The sequence below is a fragment of the Oncorhynchus keta genome, unplaced genomic scaffold, assembly GCF_023373465.1.
Source record: "Oncorhynchus keta strain PuntledgeMale-10-30-2019 unplaced genomic scaffold, Oket_V2 Un_contig_1844_pilon_pilon, whole genome shotgun sequence".
NCBI lineage: Eukaryota > Metazoa > Chordata > Actinopteri > Salmoniformes > Salmonidae > Oncorhynchus > Oncorhynchus keta.
Genome location: NW_026280924.1, coordinates 110,167 through 120,642, shown reverse-complemented (window position 1 = coordinate 120,642; position 10,476 = coordinate 110,167). Strand labels below are relative to the sequence as shown.

Sequence of the window (10,476 nt, the reverse complement as noted above, 5' to 3'; positions counted from 1 at the left end):
TGAGTCTTGGTAAAAACCACGAGATGCAATCAATTATCATTAGCGTTATGATGTCATCTAGGATGATCTAGGATGATGTAAGGGCCCTATGAGGACCATGACCTATAGAATATGACTTTCAGAAACACAGACATTACCATCCTGCAAACAGTGAAGCTCTGTGGTGTCAATGACAGTTCCATCCCTATGTGACCACTAGGGTCAACCTTTGAGGCCTCTCATTGGCCAGCACAGTTAGCCTGGAGTCCTGTCATTGGACAGAACATGTAGCGATTGTTTAGGGGTGAAGGGTCAGGTAACTCCATCACCTGTGGTCATTGGTCTAATCAGTAGAAGGAAACAGACCACCAGTCAACATGAGTCATCATCACAGAGCCACAGACCCTGGACACAGCCTAGGTATCTTCCTCTCCCCTTCTCTTCCTCTCTCCCTCTCTTCCTCTCTTCCTCTCTCCCTCTCTTCCTCTCTTCCTCTCTCTTCCTCTCTCTCTCTTCCTCTCTTCCTCTCCTCCCTCTCTCCCTCCTCTCTCTCTCCCTCTCTTCCTCTCTCCCTCTCTCTCTTCCTCTCTCTCTCCCTCTCTTCCTCTCTTCCTCTCTTCCGCTCTTCCTCTCTCCCTCTCTCCCTCTATTTCTCTCTCCCTCTCTTCTTCTCTTTCCCTCTCTCTTCTCTCTTCCCTCTCTTCCTCTCTCTCTCTCTTCCTCTCCCTCTCCTCTCTCTCTCTCTCTCTCTCTCTCTCTCTTCCTCTCCTCTCTCCCTCTCTCTCTCTCTCTCTCTTCCTCTCTCTCTCTCTCTCCTCTCTCCCTCTCTCTCTCTCTCTCTCTCTTCCTCTCTCTCTCTCTCTCCCTCTCTCTCTCTTCTCTCTTCCTCTCTCTCTCTCTCTCTCCTCTTCCTCTCTCCCTCTCTCTCTCTTCTTTCTCCCTCTCTCTTCCCTCTCTCTCTCTCTTCTTCTTCTCTCTCTCCTCTCTCTCTCTCTCTCTCTCTCTCTCTCTCTCTCTCTCTCTCTCTCTCTCTCTCTCTCTCTTCCTCTCTCTCCCTCTCCCTCTCTCTCCCTCTCTCTCTCTCTTCCTCTCTCTTCTCTCTCTCTCTCTCTCTCTCTCCCTCTCTCTCTCTCTCTCTCTCTCTTCCTCTCTCTCTCTCTTCCTCTCTCCCTCTCTTCCACTCTTCCTCTCCCCTCTCTACCTCTTTCCCTCTCTTTCTCTATTCCTATCTTTCCCTCTCTTCCTCTCTTCCTCTCTCCCTCTCTTCCTCTCTCTCTTCCTCTCTCTCTCCCTCTCTTCCTCTCTCCCTCTCTTCCGCTCTTCCTCTCTCCCTCTCTACCTCTTTCCCTCTCTTCCTCTCTCCCTCTCTTCCCCTCTTTCTCTTTCTCTCTCATTGGCTCTATCAGTGGGAGAAGGGGAGGAGCAACACAAACTGTCTTGTTTCGCTCTCTCTCCTCTCCTGTCTCTAGATAATGATGTGTTCTCTGGGAAGAGGAGGAACAGGGGAAGGTGACAGATTTATGGAGTTCTGTGTGATGGCGTCCTTCCCAATCCAATTCCCATCCTGTCCTGCCAAACCACCCAGGGCAGGACACCCACTGCTCAGAATCCCAAGAATGTTCCAGCTTCCAGAGAAGAGGGAGGAGGAGTGACATAAAAACACTAGATATCACACTGATTCTGCCGTAGTGAGGACAGACAATCACAGAGTGCATGTGGTGGAGGGAGAGAAATGGTAAATGAAGGCAGATCTGAGGTTTGACTCAAAAAAGCACTTTGAATTCTACAGTCAACCAAACTGACCAAGCAGTGGTTTATGATGTCATCCTCCCTTCTTCTGAGGAACGAAAGAAGAAAAGACAAACAGAGTGGGCGGGGTGAAGAAGATGAGGAACAGGAAGTGGAGAAGGAGGTGAAGAAGATGAGGAACAGGAAGTGGAGAAGGAGGTGAAGAAGATGAGGAACAGGAAGTGGAGAAGGAGGTGAAGAAGATGAGGACCAGGAAGAGGAGAAGGAGGTGAAGAAGATGAGGAACAGGAAGTGGAGAAGGAGGTGAAGAAGATGAGGAACAGGAAGTGGAGAAGGAGGTGAAGAAGATGAGGAACAGGAAGTGGAGAAGGAGGTGAAGAAGATGAGGAACAGGAAGTGGAGAAGGAGGTGAAGAAGATGAGGAACAGGAAGTGGAGAAGGAGGTGAAGAAGATGAGGAACAGGAAGTGGAGAAGGAGGTGAAGAAGAGGATGGAGGAACAGGAAGATGAGAGGAAGGAGAAGGAAAGAAGATGAGGAACAGGAAGTGGAGAAGGAGGTGAAGAAGATGAGGAACAGGAAGTGGAGAAGGAGGTGAAGAAGAGAGGAACAGGAAGTGGAAGAAGATGAGGAACAGGAAGTGGAGAAGGAGGTGAAGAAGATGAGGAACAGGAAGTGGAGAAGGAGGTGAAGAAGATGAGGAACAGGAAGTGGAGAAGGAGGTGAAGAAGATGAGGAACAGGAAGTGGAGAAGGAGGTGAAGAAGATGAGGAACAGGAAGTGGAGAAGGAGGTGAAGAAGATGAGGAACAGGAAGTGGAGAAGGAGGTGAAGAAGATGAGGAACAGGAAGAGGAGAAGGAGGTGAAGAAGATGAGGAACAGGAAGTGGAGAAGGAGGTGAAGAAGATGAGGAACAGGAAGAGGAGAAGGAGGTGAAGAAGATGAGGAACAGGAAGTGGAGAAGGAGGTGAAGAAGATGAGGAACAGGAAGTGGAAGAAAGGATGAGGAACAGAAGAAGAAGGAGGAAGATGAGGAACAGGAAGTGGAGAAGGAGGTGAAGAAGATGAGGAACAGGAAGGAGGTGAGATGAGGAGGTGAAGAAGATGAGGACCAGGAAGTGGAGAAGGAGGTGAAGAAGATGAGGAACAGGAAGAGGAGAAGGAGGTGAAGAAGATGAGGACCAGGAAGTGGAGAAGGAGGTGAAGAAGATGAGGAACAGGAAGATGAGAAGGAGGTGAAGAAGATGAGGAACAGGAAGTGGAGAAGGAGGTGAAGAAGAAGAGGGACAGGAAGAGGAGAAGGAGGTGAAGAAGATGAGGAACAGGAAGTGGAGAAGGAGGTGAAGAAGATGAGGAACAGGAAGAGGAAAGAAGGAGGTGAAGAAGAAGAGGAACAGGAAGTGGAGAAGGAGGTGAAGAAGATGGGGAACAGGAAGTGGAGAAGGAGGTGAAGAAGATGAGGAACAGGAAGAGGAGAATGACAGGTCTAGTGGGGGGTCAGTACAGGGTGTGAGGGTTAAGTGAGGGTTAAGGACAGGTCTAGTTGGAGGACAGTACAGGGTGTGAGGGTTAAGGACAGGTCTACTGGGAGGACAGTACAGGGTGTGAGGGTTAAGGACAGGTCTAGTGGGGGCGCAGTACAGGGTGTGAGGGTTAAGGACAGGTCTACTGGGAGGACAGTACAGGGTGTGAGGGTTAAGGACAGGTCTAGTGGGGGGCAGTACAGGGTGTGAGGGTTAAGGACAGGTCTAGTGGGGGGGCAGTACAGGGTGTGAGGGTTAAGGACAGGTCCAGTGGGAGGACAATAAAGGGTGTGAGGGTTAAGGACAGGTCTAGTGGGAGGACAGTACAGGGTGTGAGGGTTAAGGACAGGTCCAGTGGGAGGACAGTAAAGGGTGTGAGGGTTAAGGACAGGTCTAGTGGGATTGTATTGTATATAGCATGTCGTTTTTAATGGGGCATTATTCCCTATGTTATGGCATGTCGTTTTTAATGGGGCATTATTCCATATGTTATGGCAAGTCGTTTTAAATGGGGCATTATTCCATATGTTATAGCATGTCGTTTTAAATGGGGCATTATTCCATATGTTATAGCATGTCGTTTTTAATGGGGCATTATTCCATATGTTATGGCATGTCGTTTCTAATGGGGCATTATTCCATATGTTATGGCATGTCGTTTTTAATGGGGCATTATTCCATATGTTATAGCATGTCGTTTTTAATGGGGCATTATTCCATATGTTATGGCAAGTCGTTTTAAATGGGGCATTATTCCATATGTTATGGCAAGTCGTTTTAAATGGGGCATTATTCCATATGTTATGGCATGACGTTTTTAATGGGGCATTATTCCATATGTTATGGCATGTCGTTTTTAATGGGGCATTATTCCATATGTTATGGCAAGTCGTTTTAAATGGGGCATTATTCCATATGTTATAGCATGTCGTTTTAAATGGGGCATTATTCCATATGTTATGGCATGTCGTTTTAAATGGGGCATTATTCCATATGTTATAGCATGTCGTTTTAAATGGGGCATTATTCCATATGTTATGGCATGTCGTTTTAAATGGGGCATTATTCCATATGTTATAGCATGTCGTTTCTAATGGGGCATTATTCCATATGTTATGGCAAGTCGTTTTAAATGGGGCATTATTCCATATGTTATAACATGTCATTTTTAATGGGGCATTATTCCATATGTTATGGCAAGTCGTTTTAAATGGGGCATTATTCCATATGTTATAGCATGTCGTTTTTAATGGGGCATTATTCCATATGTTATGGCATGTCGTTTCTAATGGGGCATTATTCCATATGTTATAGCATGTCGTTTTTAATGGGGCATTATTCCATATGTTATAGCATGTCGTTTCTAATGGGGCATTATTCCATATGTTATAGCATGTCGTTTCTAATGGGGCATTATTCCATATGTTATAGCATGTCGTTTCTAATGGGGCATTATTCCATATGTTATAGCATGTCGTTTCTAATGGGGCATTATTCCATATGTTATAGCATGTCGTTTCTAATGGGGCATTATTCCATATGTTATGGCATGTCGTTTCTAATGGGGCATTATTCCATATGTTATGGCATGTCGTTTCTAATGGGGCATTATTCCATATGTTATGGCATGTCGTTTCTAATGGGGCATTATTCCATATGTTATGGCATGACGTTTCTAATGGGGCATTATTCCATATGTTATAGCATGTCCTGACTCATTTCCAGTCTATTATCAGATGGAGGCTCCTACACTACACACTGATATAATACTACTACACTACACACTGCTATAATACTACTACACTACACACTGCTATAATACTACTACACTACACACTGATATAATACTATTACTACAATACACACTGATATAATACTACTACACTACACACTGATATAATACTACTACACTACACACTGATATAATACTACTACAATACACACTGATATAATACTACTACACTACACACTGATATAATACTACTACAATACACACTGATATAATACTACTACAATACACACTGATATAATACTACTACAATACACACTGATATAATACTACTACAATACACACTGATATAATACTACTATACTACACACTGATATAATACTACTACAATACACACTGATATAATACTACTACACTACACACTGATATAATACTACTACAATACACACTGATATAATACTACTACAATACACACTGATATAATACTACTACAATACACACTGATATAATACTACTATACTACACACTGATATAATACTACTACAATACACACTGATATAATACTACTACACTACACACTGATATAATACTACTACACTACACACTGATATAATACTACTACAATACACACTGATATAATACTACTACACTACACACTGATATAATACTACTACACTACACACTGATATAATACTACTACACTACACACTGATATAATACTACTACAATACACACTGATATAATACTACTACACTACACACTGATATAATACTACTACAATACACACTAATATAATACTACTACAATACACACTGATATAATACTACTACACTACACACTGATATAATACTACTACACACTAATATAATACTACTACAATACACACTGATATAATACTACTACAATACACACTGATATAATACACACTGATATAATACTACTATAAAAATAACTTTGTACTTAAGTACTTTACACCACTGTGTGTGTGTGTGTGTGTGTGTGTGTGTGTGTGTGTGTGTGTGTGTGTGTGTGTGTGTGTGTGTGTGTGTGTGTGTGTGTGTGTGTGTGTGTGTGTGTGTGTGTGTGTGTGTGTGTTTGATCTACAGATGTGCTGCAGACAGACTCAGGGTCTCTCACTACAGTAAGGCTCTAAAATACAGCCATCTTTGAAATACAGGAGCCATAAACCAGGCCAGTTAAACACTGACACACGTACAGCCTGACTGTCAGTCTGGAGGGGGGGTATCTCTACACCTGGTCGGGGGTCCAGATGACCATAACAGTCCAACAATCGCACTTGTAATGTAATATTGTATTGCTATGTCCATGAAGTACATCAGGTGGAAATAAATGAGAAAAACACTCCTCTATTTTGAATGGGAACACGGTTCAGTAGGGTGAAGTAGTTCTTAATGGGTTTATCTGGAAGTGGGGCTTGTGGGTCCAGTGGACTTGCAGTGTCTAGTAAAGGAGTGGTGAGGTTCAATTCTCAACTTCTCAGTCTTCTCTGTCTGTCTGTCTGTCTGTCTGTCTGTCTGTCTGTCTGTCTGTCTGTCTGTCTGTCTGTCTGTCTGTCTGTCTGTCTGTCTGTCTGACTGTCTGTCTGTCTGTCTGTCTGTCTGTCTGTCTGTCTGTCTGTCTGTCTGTCTGCCTGCCTGCCTGCCTGCCTGCGTCTGTCTGTAGTCATAATGTGGTGTTGCAAGGCCTCTCTCTCACTATGGTGCCTGAGAGGGAGGGAGGATGTTTGGCTAAGGCTTTTTATTGACCTTTCCCTAAGTGGCTTGTTAAGCCAGTTGCTCTCCCTCTCTCTCTCTCTGTCTCTGTCTCTCTCGCTGTCTCTGCCTCTCTCTCTCTCCCTCTCTCTCCCTCTCTCTCTCTCTCTCTCTCTCTCTCTCTCTCTCTCTCTCTCTCTCTCTCTCTCTCTCTCTCTCTCTCTCTCTCTCTCTCTCTCTCTCTCTCTCTCTCTCTCTCTCTCTCTCTCTCTCTCTCTCTCTCTCTCTCTCTCTCTCATATAAGTTTATATGTACCTTATCCAGGCTGTTCATCAGGTTCTATGGTTCTACAGCGGAATACTCTGGGTGTAAACTGGGAGAGATACTAGTGTCCTGGGTGTAAACTAGGAGAGATACTAGTGTCCTGGGTGTAAACTAGGAGAGATACTAGTGTCCTGGGTGTAAACTGGGAGAGATACTAGTGTCCTGGGTGTAAACTGGGAGAGATACTAGTATCCTGGGTGTAAACTGGGAGAGATACTAGTGTCCTGGGTGTAAACTGGGAGAGATACTAGTGTCCTGGGTGTAAACTGGGAGAGATACTAGTGTCCTGGGTGTAAACTAGGAGAGATACTAGTGTCCTGGGTGTAAACTGGGATAGATACTAGTGTCCTGGGTGTAAACTGGGAGAGATACTGGTGTCCTGGGTGTAAACTAGGAAAGATACTAGTGTCCTGGGTGTAACCTGGGAGAGATACTAGTGTCCTGGGTGTAAACTGGGAGAGATACTAGTGTCCTGGGTGTAAACTGGGAGAGATACTAGTGTCCTGTGTGTAAACTGGGAGAGATACTAGTGTCCTGGGTGTAAACTGGGAGAGATACTAGTATCCTGGGTGTAAACTGGGAGAGATACTAGTGTCCTGGGTGTAAACTGGGAGAGATACTAGTGTCCTGGGTGTAAACTGGGAGAGATACTAGTGTCCTGGGTGTAAACTGGGAGAGATACTGGTGTCCTGGGTGTAAACTAGGAAAGATACTAGTGTCCTGGGTGTAACCTGGGAGAGATACTAGTGTCCTGGGTGTAAACTGGGAGAGATACTAGTGTCCTGGGTGTAAACTGGGAGAGATACTAGTGTCCTGTGTGTAAACTGGGAGAGATACTAGTGTCCTGGGTGTAAACTGGGAGAGATACTAGTGTCCTGGGTGTAAACTGGGAGAGATACTAGTGTCCTGGGTGTAAACTGGGAGAGATACTGGTGTCCTGGGTGTAAACTAGGAGAGATACTAGTGTCCTGGGTGTAAACTGGGAGAGATACTAGTGTCCTGGGTGTAAACTGGGAGAGATACTGGTGTCCTGGGTGTAAACTGGGAGAGATACTAGTGTCCTGGGTGTAAACTGGGAGAGATACTAGTGTCCTGGGTGTAAACTAGGATAGATACGAGTGTCCTGGGTGTAAACTGGGAGAGATACTAGTGTCCTGGGTGTAAACTGGGAGAGATACTAGTGTCCTGGGTGTAAACTGGGAGAGATACTAGTGTCCTGGGTGTAAACTGGGAGAGATACTAGTGTCCTGGGTGTAAACTGGGAGAGATACTAGTGTCCTGGGTGTAAACTAGGAGAGATACTAGTGTCCTGGGTGTAAACTGGGAGAGATACTAGTGTCCTGGGTGTAAACTGGGAGAGATACTAGTGTCCTGGGTGTAAACTGGGAGAGATACTAGTGTCCTGGGTGTAAACTGGGAGAGATACTGGTGTCCTGGGTGTAAACTGGGAGAGATACTAGTGTCCTGGGTGTAAACTGGGAGAGATACTAGAGTCTCACCACTGGTGAGTGAAGATATGCAGAAGCTATGCCTCTTTGGGCACCCAACCCTTTGTGTTGTCATGGTAAACTAGTGATGACACACACCATTCCACTGGTCCTCCAGGACACAGAGACACTCCGGGTGTCTTCTCTGCTGTTAACCCTGTTCTTGAATGCTAACTACATTAATCTTGGTTCGGGGCCAGAAGAGTTGTGTCTGCTGTTACCCATGTGCTGTAACCACGAGAGACACCGTCTGAAATGTACTCAGGATTTATAGAGCCTGACCTTGGTAAAAGCCCACACACCCACACACACACACACACACACACACACACACACACACACACACACACACACACACACACACACACACACACACACACACGTGCTGAATGACAGGGGCCTAGTGTATGTGTGGCTCCCCTGTCTCTCCAGACAGACTAGGCAGATGGTGTTTATAGCATTGAGGAGAGGATGGACAGACCAGGCCCAAGGCCACGGAGGAGAGGATGGACAGACCAGGCCCAAGGCCACGGAGGAGAGGATGGACAGACCAGGCCCAAGGCCACGGAGGAGAGGATGGACAGACCAGGCCCAAGGCCACGGAGGAGAGGATGGACAGACCAGGCCCAAGGCCACGGAGGAGAGGATGGACAGACCAGGCCCAAGGCCACGGAGGAGAGGATGGACAGACCAGGCCCAAGGCCACGGAGGAGAGGATGGACAGACCAGGCCCAAGGCCACAGAGGAGAGGATGGACAGACCAGGCCCAAGGCCGCGGAGGAGAGGATGGACAGACCAGGCCCAAGGCCACAGAGGAGAGGATGGACAGACCAGGCCCAAGGCCACGGAGGAGAGGATGGACAGACCAGGCCCAAGGCCACGGAGGAGAGGATGGACAGACCAGGCCCAAGGCCACAGAGGAGAGGATGGACAGACCAGGCCCAAGGCCACAGAGGAGAGGATGGACAGACCAGGCCCAAGGCCGCGGAGGAGAGGATGGACAGACCAGGCCCAAGGCCACAGAGGAGAGGAAGGGGAAAAGGAGTGATGTTGTGTGATTGGGGACTGTGTACATGTCTCTGTGTGTTGTGTGATTGGGGACTGTGTACATGTCGTGGCCAAAGGTTTTGACACAAATATAAATTCTCACAAAATTTGCTGCTTCAGTGTCTTTAGATATTTTTGTCAGATGTTACTGAAGTATAATTAGCATTTCATAAGTGTCAAAGGATTTAATTGACAATTACACAAAGTTGATGCAGAGAGTCAATATCTGCAGTGTTGACCCTTCTTTTTCAAGGCCTCTGAAATCCACCCTGGCATGCTGTCAATTCACTTCTGGGCCACATCCTGACTGATGGCAGCCCATTCTTGCATAATCAATGCTTGTAGTTTGTCAGAATTTGTGGGTTTTTGTTTGTCCACCCGCCTCTTTGTGGATTGACCACAAGTTCTCAATGGGATTAAGGTCTGGGGAGTTTCCTGGCCATGGAACCAAAATATCAATGTTTTGTTCCCCTTTTGCCTTATGGCAAGGTGCTCCATCATGCTGGAAAGACATTGTTCGTCACCAAACTGTTCCTGGATGGTTGGGAGAAGTTGCTCTCTGAGGATGTGTTGGTACCATTCTTTATTCATGGCTGTGTTCTTAGGCAAAATTGTGAGTGAGCCCACTCCCTTGGCTGAGAAGCAACCCCACAGATGAATGGTCTCAGGATGCTTTACTGTTGGCATGATACAGGACTGATGGTAGCGCTCACCTTGTCTTCTCCAGACAAGCTTTTTTCCAGATGCCCTAAACAATTGGAAAAGGAATTCATCGGAGAAAATGACTTTACCCCAGTCCTCAGCAGTCCTCAGCAGTCCTCAGCAGTCCAATCCCTGAACCTTGTGTAGAATATCAGTCTGTTCCTGATGTTTTTCCTGGAGAGAAGTGGTTTCTTTGCTGCCCTTCTTGACACCAGGCCATCCTCCA

General features: G+C 46.0%; 1 long non-coding RNA gene across 1 annotated transcript; it reads left to right on the top strand.

The window, feature by feature from the left end:
* The first annotated feature begins 1,702 nt into the window (after nucleotides 1-1,702).
* Nucleotides 1,703-3,060, top strand: LOC127920126 (uncharacterized). Its single transcript, XR_008105164.1, has 5 exons — nucleotides 1,703-1,961; nucleotides 1,997-2,206; nucleotides 2,379-2,553; nucleotides 2,589-2,658; nucleotides 2,822-3,060. It is a non-coding gene; the product is annotated as an uncharacterized LOC127920126 (long non-coding RNA).
* The last annotated feature ends 7,416 nt before the right edge of the window (nucleotides 3,061-10,476 follow it).